A 20,032-nucleotide genomic window follows, 5' to 3' on the forward strand; every position below is an offset into this window, starting at 1 on the left:
AGCCTGAAGGACTTCAACTCCCAGAATTCCCCAGCCAGCAAAGCTTCTGGGGAATTATGGTAGTTGAAGTTCTCCAGGCTTAAACTTACCAAGGTTGGAGACCCCTGCTCTAGATTGTTACTCCTCTTGAGAAGACTGTAAGACCTATAGGTTTAGAGCTTTGAAATATAAGGAAACATGATCTTCACCTAAACCATAATTGGCTCTTGTATAGACATAGGGTTTACATATTTCCTTTTCTAATCACTTTCAGAAATTGCTTGTTAACTGTTTCTCATCTATTATGAACTTTTGGATCAACACATTTTACAGTGTTAATTATTAAATCAAGCTTGATTTGTGGGCTTGATTTTTAAATTTAAACTCTACTTTTTGTAAGTAAATATACCCGGTTAGCAATCACATATCTTGTATGCATTTTGACATGACCTATGGGCTAATCAATAAACTAAACTAAAAATATGTTGTATGTAGTGTTATATAATTAATTGGCTTATTGTTTTTCCTCAAATGTTTGCAAATGAAATGAAATACATCTCTGATAAATATTTTAACTTTAAATATCCAGGAAATATTATCAAACTTGATACAGTATATGTATTTTTATTACCACATTGTTGTTACTTTTATTTTTGTAATAAAACAAAGCAAACAAAGTCTGCTATTCAAATACAGTCAAATAGCCAAAATAAAAATGTCCTTATCTAATTCCTCTAATTATCATTGTTGCTTCATTAGAAACTAGATAAATTAGTTGATTTTCCTTCTGTCCATTCTCTCCTTCTTTGCAATAGACATTTGTAACTGTCATGTAACAACAAGGACACAGTGTAGTGGAACTGGGAAAGGCACAATCAGTTGGACAAAATTGCAAAATGTTCCCCAAATATTCTAAATGAAAAATGCATCTGGAAATGGATGGAAACAAATCTATTTTGCCAGGAAATGTATATATCTGCCAGCAATTAAACCGTTGGCGCTTGCTCTATCAACCACACACAGTGCTTCCAGTCTGTTTTGAAATGGTCAGTTCTTGGATGGAAGATCTTATAAAAAGAAATGTTCTCATAAACCATTTATGCTGCAAAATTCTTTGCCTTGAAACATATCCTTGCTTAGAAGGATAAGAATAAGACATATTCTTGACCAAGAAAAGAATCAACATGGAGATAAGGAGGAACTTCCTGACGGTCAGAGCGGTCAACCAATGGAACAACCTACCAGCGGACGTTGTGAACTCCAACACTCTGGACATTTTTAAGAGAAGATTGAACTGCCACTTGACTGGTGTGCTATAGGGTTCCTGCTTGGGCAGGGGGTTGAACTCGATGGCCTTCATGGTCCCTTTCAACTCTAACAATAAATAAAATAAATAAATAAATATGAAACACTAACCTTAACTTTAATCCTAATCCTGACAGATATGTTGGTATTGCTTACTTCCTCAATGACAATCATGTGCATTTCTTGACCAAACTGTGGAAGGAACAGTGTTACACGTCTTTCCGTTAGTTTTTCCCCCCACAATTTTAAAATTTATTTTATTATTTTATTTATTCGACTTCTCTGCCACCCAATCCCGTAGGACTCAGAATTGCATGGAAAACACAAATAAGCTCACAGAATTTTGCAGTTCGGTCTAATAGCTCAACATTTAGTAAAAAGTACAGGCCCCCTCCCCATTTTTTGCATTGAAAATGAACTTTTTTAAAAAAAAACCTGAGGTGGGAACATCTCCCGCCCCCCCAAGATGGATGTTTATATCAGTGTTTCCCAACCTTGGCAACTTGAAGATATTTGGACTTCAACTCCCAGAATTCCCCAGCCAGCAAATGCTGGCTGGGGAATTCTGGGAGTTGAAGTCCAAATATCTTCAAGTTGCCAAGGTTGGGAAACTGGTTTATATGAAAGAACATTCTGATGTTTCAGGTCTGGCATTCAACGGAGACTGCTCAGCTGATCATATGCTTACCAAGTGACTTCTTTTTTAAGCTTAAGATGGTTCCAACCCACGTTCACGGTGAGTAGCTGCAGTCAGCTCTTTGATCTCAAACTTAGAAGAAGAAAATAAAGTAGAATTATACAGACCGAAGAGACCATTTGGCCCTCTGGGTTTAACTTGCTGTTCGCTGCAGAAATAAGAATAAATAAGAAGCTTCTGCTTCTGCTTCAGCATATCCAGCAAAGAAGTTCTCCTGGCATACTTCTCCTATCACTAGGGAATTTTCCTATCCACCTGCCTGCAGTTTGAACATTCTTCAATGGCCTGCATTCCAAGATGCTAAAAGGAAAAAAGAAGAAGTTTGACTATTTAAAATGTGGCCTCTTTGCAGGGGATAGGTTTTGAATCTACTCACCCTTTTTTGCAATATATATTGTATACTGTATATCCTCTACAGCAGTGGTTCTCAACCTTTCTAATGCCGTGACCCCTTAATACAGTTCCTCATGTGGAGGTGACCCCCAACCATAAGTCTAGCACCAGTTCTCCCAACAGAGCTTTAAGCTGATTGGCAGGAAGGTCAAAGGGACACCCCCACTGTGAAGCCCTGATTGGTCGGATTGTAAAAATATTTTTCAAGACGTCAGAATAGACACTTTAGTTCTTAACACCAAGGGAAATTTGTCTTTTCCCATGGTCTTAGGTAACCCCTGTGAAACAGTCATTCGACCCCCAGAGGGGTCCCGACCCCCAGATTGAGAACCACTGATCTACAGTATAAGAATATCAAAGAGTTAATTGGTGCAATGGTGTAATGGTGTGATTGATGTAATGGTTAGAGATGCAAGATGTGGAGATGATTCTGCTTGACCCAGTTTAGAAAGTTAAGGAAGATGACCTCCAAGGACCACTACCTAGGCAAAACAGATTGAATCATTTTTTTAAGTCCAGAGAAACAGGGTAATATTTGCAAGCAACTCAAAACGAGGCTGCCTTGGTTCACTAGAGTACAAGAATGCGATGGAGGTGCAGAATTATCAAGTTTAAAAATTTCTGTTATTGTAGCTACTCTCAAGGAGGAGGAGGAGAGGAAGAGGAAGTGGAAGCGGAGGAGGAGGAGGAGGAGGAGGAGGAAGAAGAAGAAGAAGAAGAAAAAGAAGAAGAAGAAGAAGAAGAAGAAAAAGAAAAAGAAGAAGAAGAAGAAGAAGAAGAAGAAGAAGAAGAAGAAGAAGAAGAAGAAGACGCACACAAATCTTTCTAAAAACAGAGATAGAGATACAAGGAAATGGAACATCTTCCTTATGAAACCAGGTTGCAACGCCTTGGTCTCTTCATCCTTGAAAGACGGTGCTTAAGAGGTGACTTGATCGAAGTGTAAAAAATCATGCTTGGGATAGAAAACATGGATAGAGAAAAATTCTTTTCTCTATCACACAATACTAGGACGGGGTGTGGGGTGGAGACTCCCTAAAGCTCATAGGTAAGAAAGTGAGGACAAATCAAGGAAAATGTTTCTTCACCCAGAGGGTCGTCGGTTTATGGAATTCACTTCCAGAAGAGGTCATGACAGCTGTCAGCCTGGATAGCTTCAAGGCAGGATTAGACAGATTCATGGATGCCAAGTTATCTGTGGTTATTGAAACGGATGTCCATGTGCTGCCTCTATGTTGGTTGAGGCAAGCAGGATTCCCTTGAGTTCCATTTGTTGGGGGTCAGGGGAAAGGGAGGGTTTTGCCTTTTCTTTTTGCTCAAGATCCCCATGGACAATTGGTGGGCCACTGTGTGACACAGAATGCTGGACTCAATGGGCTTTGGCCTGATTCAGCATGGCTCTTCTTATGTTCTTATGTCCTTAAAATGCTGCTGAGAAGATTATATGGACTTGTCTATGCTCTATAGATACCCTTTTCAAATGTATTAAATAGTAAGTGAGAAAAAGTAAGCTTTTGGGTATTTAATGAATGATTTTACCATGAAAAGGAATTATTACAGGATTAGATGACATCAAGGGGATTATTTTCCAAATTACTGCAACACTTAAATTCACAGAGCTTCCAGAAATAATATGTTACAATAGATTCAAAGCAAAGGTGTTGAATTCTCAGGGGGAAAATGTAATAATAATGAGTTTCAATTAGTGATACTGGTAAGAGCGGTCCTTTATATCCAACTTAATTGAAAGTTGGATATAAAGAACTTAAGTAAAGGTTTGTCAGGATCTGAGTTTGTTATTCAGGACACATTTTGGTACTAAAAATGTGTGTGTGTGTATATGTGTGTGTGTGAAAAGCATGTTATAAATGTAGTCATAAATCTTTTCCAAATGTTAAACTATTGTTCTATTTGGAATTCAGTTTTCCAGTTAGCCAATCTTTTTACAATATGGTATATGGGGAAAGTATTCATTTTTACAATATGGTATATGGGGAAAGTATTCATTTTTAAAATATGGTGTATGGGGAATGTATTCATTCATGGGTTTGTTTTTTTTACAAGGTTTTAACTTTGGGGGTGCTTTTTTCCTGCCTAAGTCCATGTACTGTAAATCAAAGTGTATATTATTCAGACTGATGGAAGATAAGGAAGAAAAAGATCTAAGAATCCTTTCTTCCTGGTATTGCAGTGAAACTGAGGGGCAACAACACCATATTTCAAATAAGAGTTGCAAGAAAAGCATTCTAAAGTTTCATTGGAATTATACTTTGCTTCTGTCATTTGCCTTTATTCGCACCCCCAAATTTAAACACAATATTGTAATTAAAAATAAAACGCAATACATATATTAGAAAAATACACACAATGTAAATACTGTGGTTCATAATCACAATGGTGCGCAGCATTGCATATATTAGGAGAAATCCACATTATAATTTTTTTATAATTGTTTTAAAGTAGGTGTTTTAAAACAAGGATAGGGAACTATGGCCATTTTATGACCTGTGGACTTCAACTCCGAGAATTCCTGAGCAAGCATAGTGAAGTAGACCCAGACGCGAGGTTCAAGCAATCGGTACTTTTAATTCAGCTCAGAGAACAAGTGACAGCTCAGCAAGGTAAAGTGACAATTCAGCGAGTACCGACTGACTCTGCCTGGAGAAACCGCTCCTTTTATACATTTGCGGTTCCCGCCAAAGCTAGAGCCGGCCGCGTCTGAGCCAATCAGGAGCGACTTCCTGCTTCGGCTCAGACAGCGCTGGAAAGAGGAACAAACTATTTACAGGAATTACAAGGTAGCCATTTCAGGATACAACACCCCTCCCCTCATAGATGGACACATCCATCATGAAAGCCATGTGACAAAGTCGTCCAATCGGTGGGGCCTCTGTGGAGCTCGCGCTGACCTGCGCAGTTCAATTTCTCCTTCGACACCGACTGTGGAGGATGGCTCGCCGCTGTTCTCCCGGCGCGGCGGACTTGGCCTGGCGGGCCCAACGAAGGCTTCGGAGGACGAGGATGGCTCGGCGTCGCTGGATGGTTCCCCCTGGCCCGATAAGTCTCTTTGCGTGTTTCTTAACTCGGGCAATGTGCTAAAGCCTGTTGAAGGGGGAGAGTCCATGTCAGCGGTTTGTGTCAATTGATTTTCTGTTCGCTTCCGAATGTGGTCTATGTGTCGTTTCCACAAACGACCATCCTCTAGTTTTACAATATAAGTCTTTGGTGCATTTTGCTTAACAACAATTCCTTTCATCCAGTTTACATTTCCATCAAAACTTTTTACATATACATTTTGTCCCAAATACATTTCTCTTTCAGGTTTTACACACATTTGGTTATTATTAACACAGAACCTTGGGTTCAACCTGTCTAGTGGTGACCTCAATTTCCTTCCCATCAATAACTCTGCAGGGCTTACATGTGTGTGCGAGTTAGGGGTAATGTGTTGGGTGAGTAAGAATTGGTCCAAGTTTTGTTGTACATCCCCAGGGCCTGATCTGCGCAAAGCCTCCTTTGCCACCCGAACGTAACGTTCTGCCAATCCATTAGCCCAGGGCGAATAAGGCGAGATGAGGGCATGCCTGACCCCTAGGCCATCTAGGAACATCTCGAATTGCCTGGCTGTTAGCTGTGGCCCATTGTCAGACATTAAGATATCTGGGCAACCATGGGATGCAAACAGTCTACTCAATACCTTGATGGTGGCACTTGTGGTTATGTTGCTCATTGCTATTATTTCCACCCATTTGGAGAAAGCATCAACCACTATTAAAAAATACTGGGACCCCACTGGACCAGCAAAATCAATGTGGACTCTTGACCAAGGACCAGCAGGCTGTTCCCACTCAGCTGGAGTTGTTTTGGGGGGACTAGGCCGAGACTCTTGGCATGGTTCACACTTTGAAACCCAACTCTCAATGTCACCATCCAGACCTGGCCACCATAAATGCCCCCTTGCTAGGCTCTTCATCCTGACAATCCCAGGATGACCCACATGTAACATTTTGAGTACCTTTTCCCTTAGGCTTTTGGGGATGATCACTCTATCTCCCCACAGTAGACAACCCTTTACATAAGATAACTCAAGTCTTTTGTTCTTAAAATCACACAATTCAGGTTTCACAGCATCATTTTGCCATCCCTTTAGTACACAGTTCACCACTTGTTTAAGGATCTGATCTTGCTGCGTGTGTGCAGCTACCTCTTTGGCCGTGGTTAGTGGGTTATCCTCGAGTTCTATCATTAGTACATCTGTGGAAGGAACAGGGTCCTCGACTAAGTCTGTTATGGGGCACCTGCTGAGGCCGTCTGCGTGATTGATTTCCTTCCCCCCTTTGTGGGTGAGATCATACTGGTACCCTGAGAGGAAAAGAGCCCATCTGATTAGTCTTGGAGACATAAAAGGCGGAGTGGGCTTGTTGGGGGCCAGCAGACCTAGTAGGGGCTTGTGGTCAGTGACTAGTTCAAAACTTCTTCCAAAAATATAATTGTGAAATTTCTTCACCCCTGCCACTAAAGCTAGAGCCTCCTTGTCTAACTGGCTATAATTCCTCTCTGTGCTGGTCATGGTTCTTGAGAAAAATGCTATTGGGGCCTCTGTCTTATTCGGTAGAACGTGAGCTAGGACTCCTCCTATGCCATACGGTGAAGCGTCGCACGTGAGCCTAATGGGTAGTGAAGCACTATATTGGACTACTACACTTTTAGAAGTTAACAATTGCTTTATTTGAAAAAAGGCTTCACGTTCAGTTTCCCCCCATGTCCAGCGGGCTTCCTTCTGGAGTAAACGATGAAGAGGCTCTGCTACTGTTGCCTTCTGTTTTAAAAAAACGGAATAAAAATTAAGGAGGCCTAAAAATGCCTGCAGCTCATTCTTATCTCGTGGCTCTGGGGCTTCCCTAATGGCTCTCAGCTTCTCTGTAGTGGGGTGGATACCTTCTTTGTCTATTTTGTATCCTAGGAATTCTATACTGTTGGTTCCCCAGACACATTTGTCAGGCTTGATTCTTAAACCTTTGTCCTGTAACCTCTTAAGTACTTCCCTTATTCTTTTGTTTACTTGTTCCTGGTTTTCCCCTGCAATTAAGATGTCATCAAAGTATGGAATGGCCCCATTTACCCCTGACAATAGGCGTTCCATAATGCTCTGGAATATCCCTGGGGCTATGCTTACCCCAAACTGTAACCTCGTGCATTTGAACGCCCCCCTGTGCGTTACAATTGTTTGTGCGTTTGCTGTTTGTTCATCGACCGGGAGTTGCTGGTAAGCTTGCGCAAGGTCAATCTTTGCGAACCTTTTCCCCTCCCCCAGGGAGTGTAGAAGTTGTTGTACAACCGGGATGGGGTAGGGGTGGTGTTGGAGTGCCTTATTCAGGGTAGATTTGTAATCAGCGCAAACCCTTAAAGAACCATCTGGCTTCAGAGGTGTAACTATGGGAGTTTCCCATGGCCCCTGTTCCACAGGGACTAAAATACCTTGGCTTATGAGTTTATCCAGCTGTAGGTCTAGTTTGGGGAGAAGCGGAAGGGGGACCCTGCGAGGTTTTAGCCTGACCGGTGGGACCTTGGGGTCAATAGAGAATGATATAGGGGCCCCCTTATACAATCCTAAGGTGGGGCTGAACACTTCAGGGAACTCTTTCACAAAGTTAGGCATATTATCACAGTTTACATTACACACACCCGAAATTTCGATCCCCAACGGTTCCATCCAAGCTAAACCCAGAAGAGAGTGCTTAGCCCCCGTTACAATAAGCATGGGAAGGGTACATTTAACATTTTTGAATGCAATAGGTACATTTGCTGTTCCCAGGACCGAGATTACCCCCCCTTGAAAATCTCTGATCACTAAAGAGGTTTGACTTAAATCAGCTTTAGACATATTAGGCATATACAGTTTAAACTTCTCCCAAGGCATGATGGTATATCTAGATCCCGTATCAAGCTCCATTGAGCAAGGCTGGTTATTTAGTAACAGTGAAATAACAATTTTAGCCCCCTTTTTTGTTGCCGTGTTATTCACGGAAAATTGAGAGTTACCTCTATAGTAGTCGCGGTTAGCGGTTGAGTAGTTTCTTTGACCCGAATTGCGGAATGGTCTCTTTTCTCGCGATTGGGGGGTCTGGTTTTGTGGTCGTTGGTATTGTGGTGTGGCGAATGTCTCTTCTGGTGCCGTTGCTCTGCATGCGATGGCGATGTGGCCTCGACGGTTGCAGCGGTGGCATGTGGCGTCTCGGAAAGGGCATCGATGGCGCTGGTGGTTTCCCCGGCAGCCCGCGCAGGGGGCTGGGTGAGTAGCTCTGTGGTGTCTCGGCTGGTCTTGTACCAGGAAGCAGTTGTCCCCGTTGTGAGCTGGTTGGCTGGGGTCGTCTGATTCTACGGCGCGGGGAGACGCGGAGTCAATCTTGGCAATGAGTTCTCGCCTTCCGTGCTCTTTCAATTCTCTAGCTGCTGCGTCGGCGGCTTCTGCGGTTTGCGCTAGTTTAATCACGGTTTGTAGAGTCGGCTCTTCTTCGGTGAGGAGTTTATTTCTCACTGTGGCGCTTTTCATGCCGAAAACCAGGGCGTCGGTGAGGCGAGCTTCCGGGTCTTTAAACTTGCATTGAGCAAGTACCGTCCGGAGTCGCGTTGTAAACTGGTTGATTGACTCAGTTTCCTTCTGAGCCATCATGGAAAACTGATGCCGAAAAACCATGGCTGGTTTGGTCGGTTTGAAATGGCTCGCTAGCTTCTCCTGTAGGACGTCCCAAGCTACGGTTCTTGCTGGCTGCGGGTCGGTGAGAGTCTGGGCAAGGCCACGGATTTCTGGGCCGTAGTAATTAAGAAAAATAGCCCGTCTGCGATCGGCTTCGGCGTCCTGTATTCCCGCCGCCTCGAGGAAGATCTCGAAGGTGGCCATGTATTCGTCCCAGGACGTTTTTTCGGGATCGAAAAGTTCCGGAGCCTGGCCGATCTGGACTTTGTTCATGTTGCACGCGATGTTTCTTCCGTCCGTTCGTCGCCAGTGAAGTAGACCCAGACGCGAGGTTCAAGCAATCGGTACTTTTAATTCAGCTCAGAGAACAAGTGACAGCTCAGCAAGGTAAAGTGACAATTCAGCGAGTACCGACTGACTCTGCCTGGAGAAACCGCTCCTTTTATACATTTGCGGTTCCCGCCAAAGCTAGAGCCGGCCGCGTCTGAGCCAATCAGGAGCGACTTCCTGCTTCGGCTCAGACAGCGCTGGAAAGAGGAACAAACTATTTACAGGAATTACAAGGTAGCCATTTCAGGATACAACACATAGGATAGCTGGCTGTAGTCTGTAGTGGTAGTAGTCCCTGTTACATGGTTTTTTCAGAAACAGAATTTAGGTGTGGCAAAAGAATAGCAACTAAAGCAAACTATTTATACTTTGATTTAAAAAAAATCTGTTTGTTTAGTGCCAGGAAAGACAAGGTAAGGATCTAAGATTTCTTCAGCTGTGGTAGGAAGTAAGACTGAATATTACCTATATTGAATATGTAGGTGGCAGTAAAAGTTTGTCTAGTCTCTCAGTATCAATATTTAATTTAATCCTCTCCTACCCTGTGGTTAATAAACTATGAGACTCACACACCTAAAACTAGAACAAATGGAAAATATGATGGGTATTTTTGAGGGATATGATTTGGTGGTTTTCTTAATCAATGTGTTTTCTTTACTTATCATACTCACCATAGTGCATTCCACTGCTGTCAAACATACTATATTTGCTCCAGTGTTTTAATGAAGAGAACCGCACAAAAACTTTGTGGGCACCGTGAGTAAGATTTTGTGCACTTGTTTGAGCCTGAAGTGGGCTTAGTGTTTCAAATACTTACAAAAAAGTTTAAAAGATAAGTTTGGATAAAATTGCCTATCTGGCATAATATTTACTCCCCAAAGGCTACTTTTGCAATGGCACTTAATTCATTCTGTGTAAAATATTGGCATATGTATAAACCACTGACATTTGCAAAGTGACAAACAATATTATGGGGCAACAAAGTTATCAGCACTATTTAACAGAAATACAGTGATACCTTGTCTTACAAACTTAATTGGTTCCAGGACGAGGTTCTTAAGGTGAAAAGTTTGTAAGACGAAACAATGTTTCCCATAGGAATCAATGGAAAAGCGATTAATGCGTGCAAGCCCAAAATTCACCCCTTTTGCCAGCCAAAGCGCCTGTTTTTGTGCTGCTGGGATTCCCCTGAAGCTCCCCTCCATGGGAAACCCCACCTCCGGACTTCTGTGTTTTTGCGATGCTGCAGTGGAATCCCAGCAGGGGAATCCCAGTGTTGCAAAAATGAGCACTTCGCTGGCAACGGAAGTCCGGAGGTGGGGTTTCCCAGCGAAGGGAGCATCAGTGAAATTGCAGCATTGCAAAAACACCGGAGTCCTCGAAACCCCACCTCCGAACCTCTGTGTTTTTGCGATGCTGGGAACATGGAAGTCTGGAGGTGGGGTTTCCCATGAAGGGGAACCTCAGGGGAATCCCAGCAGCGCAAAAACGGGTACTTCACCGGCAACTGAAGTCTGGAGGTGGGGCATCCCAGTGGCAGTGGTGGATTTGTAAGGTGAAAATAGTTTGTAAGAAGAGGCAAAAAAATCTTAAACCCTGGGTTTGCATCTTGAAAAGTTTGTATGACAAGGCATTTGTAAGATGAGGTATTACTGTACCCCTATTCACATTTTAAACAGAAACAAATTAAAACTTGGAAGTGGACAACTTATATTTATTTATTTATTTATTTATTTATTTATTTAATTTATTTTAATCAACCTCTATGCTACCCAATCCCAAAGTATGCTACCAAAGAGCATCAGAAAAGCTAAATAAAAGCTCTAATAAGGAAAACTAATGAATAAACACATTGTTGACCACTGATCATTTTCGCAGATTATATCAGCAAGCTTGAAAGTGGAAAATTTGGAGGCTTACAACAATATAAAATACACAACAATAAAAAGAAGTCAAATGTACAATCTAAAGCAATAAAACCCTATATGACACTGGGGTCTTTTGAAATAATAGAAGAAAATGAATATAGTGTAAAAGTGAAGTGTTTTAATCTGAAAATAAGTTCCTGGTAAAATAATGACACCCCTTTCTTATACAGGGGTTAATGGTTATCACAAGACTCATAATTTATTATTTTTAATGTATTGGGGTTTTAGATCTAATTTTATTAGATTTCTTACATATTGTATTATTGTATTTATTCTGTTGTGAACTGCCCTGAATCTGCAGAGAAGGGTGGCATAGAAATCTAATAAATAAATAAATAGAAACCAAATCCCTAAACTCCTTCACAATAATTCCATCCACTCACTGGTATAGCATGTGGATGATACTTAAGTCAAAATCAAAATACAAAAATGGGAAACGTTCACCAAACATATCAACTCTGTGGACAGATGCATAAAATTCATTCAGGAAGTCATTAAGGAAAATATGAGGGTTGCCCAGAAAGTAACCCACCACATTTTTTTCTTCAACAGTTATCTATTGAACACAATGAAACTTACACACAAGAAAGAATGATGTTTCTTCTATATTCCCTATTTTTCCATGTAATCTCCATCCCGTTCTATGGCCTTCCTCCAGCAAGACACAAGGGCGGGTATGCCCTGTCAGTACCACTCCTTGTTCTAATGGAGGCTTAGAACAATATATGAGAAAACCTTCTGTTCTTCTGTTCTGTTCTTCTAATGGCCTCACGCTTTGTGCCCAGTGACTAACTGTACTTCTGTTGACTGCAGATTCTCCGTAAAGTGTACACAAACATTTGTGAATGTTCCCAACAGTTTCTTTCTCCGCAGTGAGAAATTCAATGATGACACGCTGCTTGTAACGTACATCACTTACAGACGCCATTTCAAAACACTGCTACAGCTATGCTATCTGCCTGAAGAAATGCAAAATTTACACACACACTCCTGATAATTCAAATAATGTATATCTAAAGTTTCACATTCGTACCATTACTGTAGTTTGAGAAAAAAAATGTGGTGCATTGCTTTCTGGGCGACCCTCATTGTCCAGCTTTCCTGGATTGTGTGGTACGCATTAAGGGAGATAGAAGCCTTAACAGTGAAGTTCACAGAAGCCTCCCACAAACATAGCAATATTTACATTTTTATTCTCACCACCCATGGAGCACAAAATGGGAGTTATCGGACCCCTACAGCACCAAATGCACTAAGGCAGAAGCTTGTCCAGCCCAAGGATAAAATACCCAGATACAAACTGAGTAACATGGTATATTATTATTATTATTATTATTATTATTATTATTATTATTATTATTATTATTATTATTAATTAGATTTGTATGCCGCCCCTCTCCGTAGACTCGGGGCGGCTCACAGCATACAATAAAACAATTCATAACAAATCTAATAGATTTAAAAAACATTTTAAACCCCCATTATTAAACCAGACATACACACAGACATACTATACATAAATTGTATAGGCCCCGGGGGAGGGAGAGGGGGGAATGCCTCAATTCCCCCATGCCTGACAGCAGAGGTGAGTTTTAAGGAGTTTACGGAAGGCAAGGAAGGTGGGGGCAGTTCTAATCTCCGGGGGGGGAGCTGGTTCCAGAGAGTCGGGGCCACCACAGAGAAGGCTCTTCCCCAGGACCCACCAGACGACATTGTTTAGTCGACAGGACCTGGAGAAGGCCAACTCTGTGGGACCTAATCGGTCGCTGGGATTAGTGCGGCAGAAGGCAGTTCCGGAGATATTCTGGTGCAGTACAATGCAGTACAATGCAGTACAATGCAGTACAATACAGTGAGCCATGTGCAAATCTCTAAATTGAGAAAACAAAACATCCACTTCATAAACTCATGGCACAACATAGGAGATTTGCAGTACTCAGGAGACTCTGAGGATAAAGATAAATCCCCGAGTGACCTCAATGACTCTCTAAAACAAATACAAATGACCAGCTGGCTGCAAGGAATACAAATTATTCCATTTCCCACCATTCAGTCAGAGCTGAAGAAGCATCTTGGATGAGAAGCAAAACATCTTCAAAGAAAAAAACAAAAAGTTCAGCTGCCTATTAAAAGAAAAGCACTTTTGGGAGAACTCAGATTGTTGGGGGCAATATTGCAAATCATGCTTATATCGTAAACTATGCAGAAAATGCTGAATAGCGCTATGGGGCAGTATAGAAGCCTAAATGCTACTGCTATTATTTTTCCTTCTACTTCTGATACAGCAGCCAGTTCTTCATGACCAAAATATAAATGGCAGCATTTGTGTAAATTGCTTCCAGATAGCTCACTAAAGAAAATCTCCCTCCAAGTACGCCCTCCCAGTAAGCAACTTGGATTATCTTTTGTTTTTCACAAGATATGCAAGTTTCCCATATCTGGGAAAACATGTGTCTTTGTGCGAGGGAGTGTTCTAAAGTGGATTATTTAGTCTTTAAAAGCCATTTATTTCTCTTGTTTCTAAATAAAACCACGTTATTTGCCAATAAGTGGCATTTTTTTTCCCCTTTGGAGAAATACATTCTATTAAGAAACTATTGTTGAGGCTTCAATTCTCCTCTCTTAATATTGAATCAACAATGTTCACTGAAGTCACACTGTGCCAACAAATGTCCAGCTTTAGCTCTGAAGAACCAAACAAGGAAAGCAAATTGTGGGCTTGTAGATAATTTTGAAAACCAAAGGAGGTTGAGGCTATGACGGAAAACTAATGTGTTTGTCCAAAGCCTTGAGTGTGATTTGGAAAAACTAGGTATCTGCTGGATTTGGCATTGATGCCTCCATTGTTTTGCCAGCTCATTGATTCCTGCTGCTTAACAATCATACTGAAAATTCTCCAGTTCTATTTGCCTATTATAAAAAGTATGGAATGTAGTCATTAGTTTACATGAAGAACTTAATGTAGAAGCCATTTAGCCTTGAACTTATTGATCTACAAAGGCTTGTGTTTTCTGCTCCAGGATCAGAGTTGTTCAGGTTGGAAACATGAACCTGTCTCTAAGGCTAGTATTTGAATCAATGCATATCTTTATATTAAACAGTGGTTCTCAAACTTTCTAATGCCAAACCCCCTTAATTTAGCCCCTTAGGTTCCTCATGTTGTGGTGACCGCCAACCATAAGTCTAGCACCAATTCTCCCAAAAGAGCTTTAAGCTGATTGGTAAGAAGGTCAGAGGGATACCTTATTGTAAACGCCTGAGTGGTCAGATAGTAAAAATATGTTCCAAGGCGCCAGAATAGAAGCTTTAGTTCCTAACACCATGGAAAAGCTGTCTTTTCCCATGGTCTTTCGTGACCCCTGTAAAATGGTCATTTGACCCCCAAAAAGGTCCTGACCCCCAGGTTGAAAACTACTGTAAGGTTTAGAAAATAAAAATCATGATAAACCTTTTCAGCATTTCTGTTTCTGAAATCCCCTTTTGCAGATGTATTGGATCATTGCCAGTCATTACGATGATTGCTCACGATGGGATGGACAATGAGAATAACATTCCAAATCGTGTTGGTTAACAACATATGCCAAAATTCTTGGCATATAGAACAGCAGTGGGAGAAGCCTATTCTAAAGATGGGCTTGATAGCAGAGTTAGGTCCACTAAGTGCAACATTTCTACATAGTTTCAATTAGGAATGTTTTTTATTCTAACAACTTTAAAATAATAATTGGAAGTTGAATTCCAGATATCAGAACTAAAAAATGTAAAACTCCAGAAATGGATTGTGTGCAGCGGTAGACTACGAGCTGGAATGCTAAATTGTGCTCACCGTGGCGGCTCATAAATTCTTGTGGGGCCAGCGTGATTTTGCTGCTGACCTTGTGGATGCAGCAAAATTGTGCATGGAGCCACAGGTGCGCCCATGTTTCAGTGAGGGGTTTTTTGCTTCCGTGTATGCTGAAACATGGGTGCACCTGTGGCTCCATGAACGATTTTGCTGCCTCCACAGGCGCAGCAGCAAAATCCCGCTGGAACTTACAAGCTGTGGCGGCACGTGCTATTTAATGTTCTGGCTAGTAGCCCACCCCTGATTATGTGGTTTCTTTACTCCGAAAAAGATGTCTTTTGAGTGAAGGAAGGAAGGAAGCAAACATCAGCACAAGAGCCATTGACATCTGACTTCAAGAATCCCTCAGAATGTGATGTTCGTCCATTGTGTTCAAAGAGGACTTTGACATCTAACAGATTGTGAGCTGTCCACAAATGTGCCCACAGGTGGCTGGTAAGGCCTATACAGGCACTAAATGTTCTGCCACATGTTGGGCAGACATATATGGGCACTATTGTCGCAGCATTTGCAGCTCTGGCTTTGCGGAGTGCTCACTTCTTTCTGCTATGATTGTTCTTCTGTCCTCAGAGGTCTGGTACCCTTCGTGGACCAGAATACAACACATTTGGATCAGTGAAAGGACTACCTGTCGCCGGCACTACCGGTGCGTTCCCAGTGACTGGTGCGGGCATGTGGGTGCTGGCATAAGATTCCGTTTCTGCACATGCGCAGGAAGCAAAATCTCATACGAAGATGCGCACACACATGACAGTTCGCAGATTTCTTTGCTTTGCTCATGCGTGGAAGCAATCCCCCTGAAAAACAGCAAAATCTGTCATGCATGAGTGTTCTGCCGGCATGTTTCAACCACCCATAATTACAGGGTAATTAGTCCAGGAAGACACACACCACGCAATAAAAGGAAAACCCAAAAATTTTTATAAACAGAAAAACAGAAACAGCTCCTTTTTTAAATTTAAAAGGGATTTTCTGGTACACACAAGGCACAGGTTAAATGCAATCCAATCCACATTGCTCACCCAATAACTGGGAAATTGAGTCCAATTCTAATGTCCAGAGAGTCAATACACAATCTTGAACAGCACAAAAACCACGATCTTGATGAAACAATGAATCAGGATAAACTGACAGAAGGCTAAACCAGCAAGCTGTTCTTTTTTTCTGTAGCACTAATTACAGCAGCCCCACCCAACCACAGGTGGCCTCATTTTCTCTTGTAATAATCCTTCAGTTGTTATCTCCTATGCATCACTCTACACATGCGTGGATGTGTCATTAATTCTTGTTCAGAATCCAAGGATGATACAGATGATTGATCTCCTCCTGGGCTGTCTGCCAAACTCCCTTCTTCCCTGTCACTCATGCTTCCTTGGTCAGAGGAGGCTTCATCGGCAGATTCCATCAGGAGCAAAGCAGGCCTGCAGCATGTGGATGTTTCCCCCACATCCACCTGCACATTCCTTGGGGCAGGAGCTGGGCCAGAGCTAACCACAACACATGAGGGTCCTCATGTGAGATTTTGCTTCCTGCGCATGCGCAGAAGCTGAATCTCGCATGTGTGCATACATGCATTGGGGACATAGAGATGCATGCACATCTCCATTTTTCCAACTGGGATGGTGTAGCGAACTGTCCATGCAGCAGCCCACTACTGATTTAGATGATGGGGAACAGTAGATTAGACATTTGGAACTTTATGGCAGCTTAGTAGGGTACTGCTGTGATTATTCAACCCAAGAAAGTATCATCCCAGTATTTTTCTATTATGCTCTTGCCCTCCCCTCATCTATGGTTCTGAGGCAATGGACAAGACTAAACCTTTTACCTTTGTTTGGTTCAGCAAGCAAGCAACACTTGCTTAGCATAAGGTGACTAGACGTCCCGCTTTCCGCGGGACAGTCATGCCTTTTCATAATCTGTCCTGCGTCCCGTGCCTTTTCTGAAATATCCCAATTTTCTTTCTTCCTCCCTCCCTCCCCTCTCTCTTCTCTATGGTGATGGCGGAAGGAAATGGCAAAGCATCTTGAGGTTATCCTGGGTGGGTTGTACTTCCTGTGTTCTCATGCTGAGGCCATACTTTCTGCAGGACAGTCATGCTTTTTCATAATCTGTCCCGCATCCCACACCTTTTGTAAAATGTCCCGATTTTCTTCCTTCCTTCCTCTCCCTCTCCCTCTCCCCCTCTCTGTCCTCTATGGTGATGGCGGAAGGAAATGGCGAAGCGTCTTGAGGCCATCCTAGGTGGGTTGTACTTCCTGTGTCTCTCTCACCATAGGCCTCATGCTGAGGCCATGCTTTCTGCCGGACAGTCATGCTTTTTCATAATCTGTCCCGCGTCCCGCACCTTTTCTGAAATGTCCCGATTTTCTTCCTTCCTTCCTCTCCCTCTCCCTCTCTCTGTCCTCTATGGTGACAGTGGAAGGAAACGGTGAAGCATCTTGGGGTCATCCTGGGTGGGTTGTACTTCTTGTGTCTCTCAGTACTTCCTGTACCTCCCAGGCTGTACTTCCTGTGTCTCCCAGTACTTCCTGTGTCTCCCTCAGGGTAGGCCTCACACTGAGGCCATGCTCGCAGGACACGACCTGGGCATCGGCTGCTTGTACATCGCAGAGAGGTGAGGGCGTCTCCTGGAGAGAAGGGGAGGGAGGATAAGAGAGAGAGAAAAATAAAGAGAATCTCCCCCCCCCATCAATGGTGTCCCGCTTCAGCAATTTAAAAACCTGGTCACTTTAGCTTAGCAACAAAGTCTAAGGATACTTCCTCCACAACGAACTGGCTATAGATTGTGTGGAGAATGCAATGCTCTCCCTCCCCCCCTTTTCTTTTTTCTTTTACAACAGAGAAGGAAAGTTTAGCCTTCCACGCACTCCCGCATGCATATAGTACAGAGAGCCACATTCTTTCCACTGCCTGCCAAATTATGTAACATGCTTCACTTTTATCTCCAGATGGGGCTCATACTCGTCCCTTTATCCAGCTGAGATTCCCTTCTCAGAACAGGGGTGAGAGGGGGTGGAGAGAGGAAGTCAGTAAAAACAAAAAGAGGCCTTAATTTATTACCACACTGAATGGTTCAGTCACACACAGGCTGTTTTTTTCAGTGTAGCCTACAGAAATATCCAGGGCTGATCCAAGATCCCTTTTCTCCTAGAGGGAGACAGGAAATGCGACTCTTCATCCGTATTCAAGTGAACAATACCCAAGACCGACAAGAGCAAATCATTGTGCGAATAATGAATTAAAGAATTTGCTGCACTTTCGTAGCATCAGATCAAACACACCCTTTGGCCTAGAGAGTACAACAATAAAATATACAGATCCTGTAATTATTATGAAAGGTTTTTTTAATGCAATAAATTATATTTAAGCAATGTTATTGTGAGCCGTGGTGACGAAGTGGTTAGAATGTAATACTGTAGGCTACTTCTGTCATTTTCAAATCCTAAAGGATAGAGATTTTTTTTAAAAGTCATAAGGACTGGAGTTTGCTATTAGTTCTTGTTAGCCTGGTTGATTTAACCAGTCTCTTAAAACCAGTGGAGCCTCGCACACAGGAGGAAAAGTAAATTTCAACTAGAACTATGGTAGAAACTGGCTCTGTAGCCGATAGAAACTGATCCTGTTTCTTATGGTGAAATATCATTCTTGATGCAACTTGGAATGGTGAATAATGTTCTTATAAACTTGGACTGGACAGCTTCCAGGATATTAAACTTTGTTAGAATGCAAATTGGAATACCATAAAGCAACTGAGAGATGACCTTAGGGACAAAAATCTTGCAAGTTGAAGAAATAAAATGTACCCCCTTTGAACAGAAGCTCAAGAAAGCTGCATTGGGGCATCCTTGCCTGATAGAGAAATGTGTTTTCTGAGCTAGCGAAAGCGTTTGTTTGTTTGTTTGTTTGTTTGTTTGTTTGTTTGTTTACTTACTTACTTACTTACTTACTTACTTACTTACTTACTTACTTACTTACTTACTTACTTACTTACTTACTTACTTATTTATTTGACTTGTATGCCGCCCCTCTCCGTGGACTCGGGGCAGCTAACAACAGTGATGAAAACAATATGTAGCAATCCAATAATAAAACAACTAAAAACCCTTATTATAAAAACCAGACATACATACTGACATACCATGCATAAACTGCAGAGGCCCAGGGGGAAATAATATCTCAATTCCCCCATGCCTGACAGCAGAGGTGGGTTTTAAGGAGCTTACGAAAGGCGAGGAGGGTGGGGGCAATTCTGATCTCTGGGGGGAGTTGGTTCCAGAGGGTTGGGGCCACCACAGAGAAGGCTCTTCCCCTGGGTCCCGCCAAATGACATTGTTTAGTTGACGGGACCCGGAGAAGGCCCACTCTGTGGGACCTAATCGGTCGCTGGGATTCGTGCGGCAGATGGCAATAGACTTATATACTGCTTTACAGTGCTTTACAACCCTCTCTAAATGGTTACAGAGTCAGCATATTGCCCCCAACAATTTGGGTCCTCATTTTACCCACCTTGGAAGGATGTAAGGCTGAGTTAACCTTGAGCCTGGTGAGATTTGAACTGCCAAATTGCAGAGAGCCGGCAGGCAGCAGACATAGCCTGCAGTACTGCACTCTAACCACTACACCACAAAGATAAGGAAGCTGGGAGCTGCACTTCAAGACATTTATAAGTACAGTATATACATGCTTTACTTTAATTTGTTACTTCTGTAAATTACTGCTGTGCCAATGCAAACACTAGCATTTTAATTTTTGTAATATACTACAAGTTGTTCTTTTAGGCAAAAGGAAACAAATGCTCTTGGTGTCATTTTTATTCCCACCTGAGAGACAGACAAAATTACTGTGTTGTCTGCACA

This window comes from Erythrolamprus reginae, chromosome 1, assembly GCF_031021105.1.
Source record: "Erythrolamprus reginae isolate rEryReg1 chromosome 1, rEryReg1.hap1, whole genome shotgun sequence".
Lineage (NCBI taxonomy): Eukaryota > Metazoa > Chordata > Lepidosauria > Squamata > Dipsadidae > Erythrolamprus > Erythrolamprus reginae.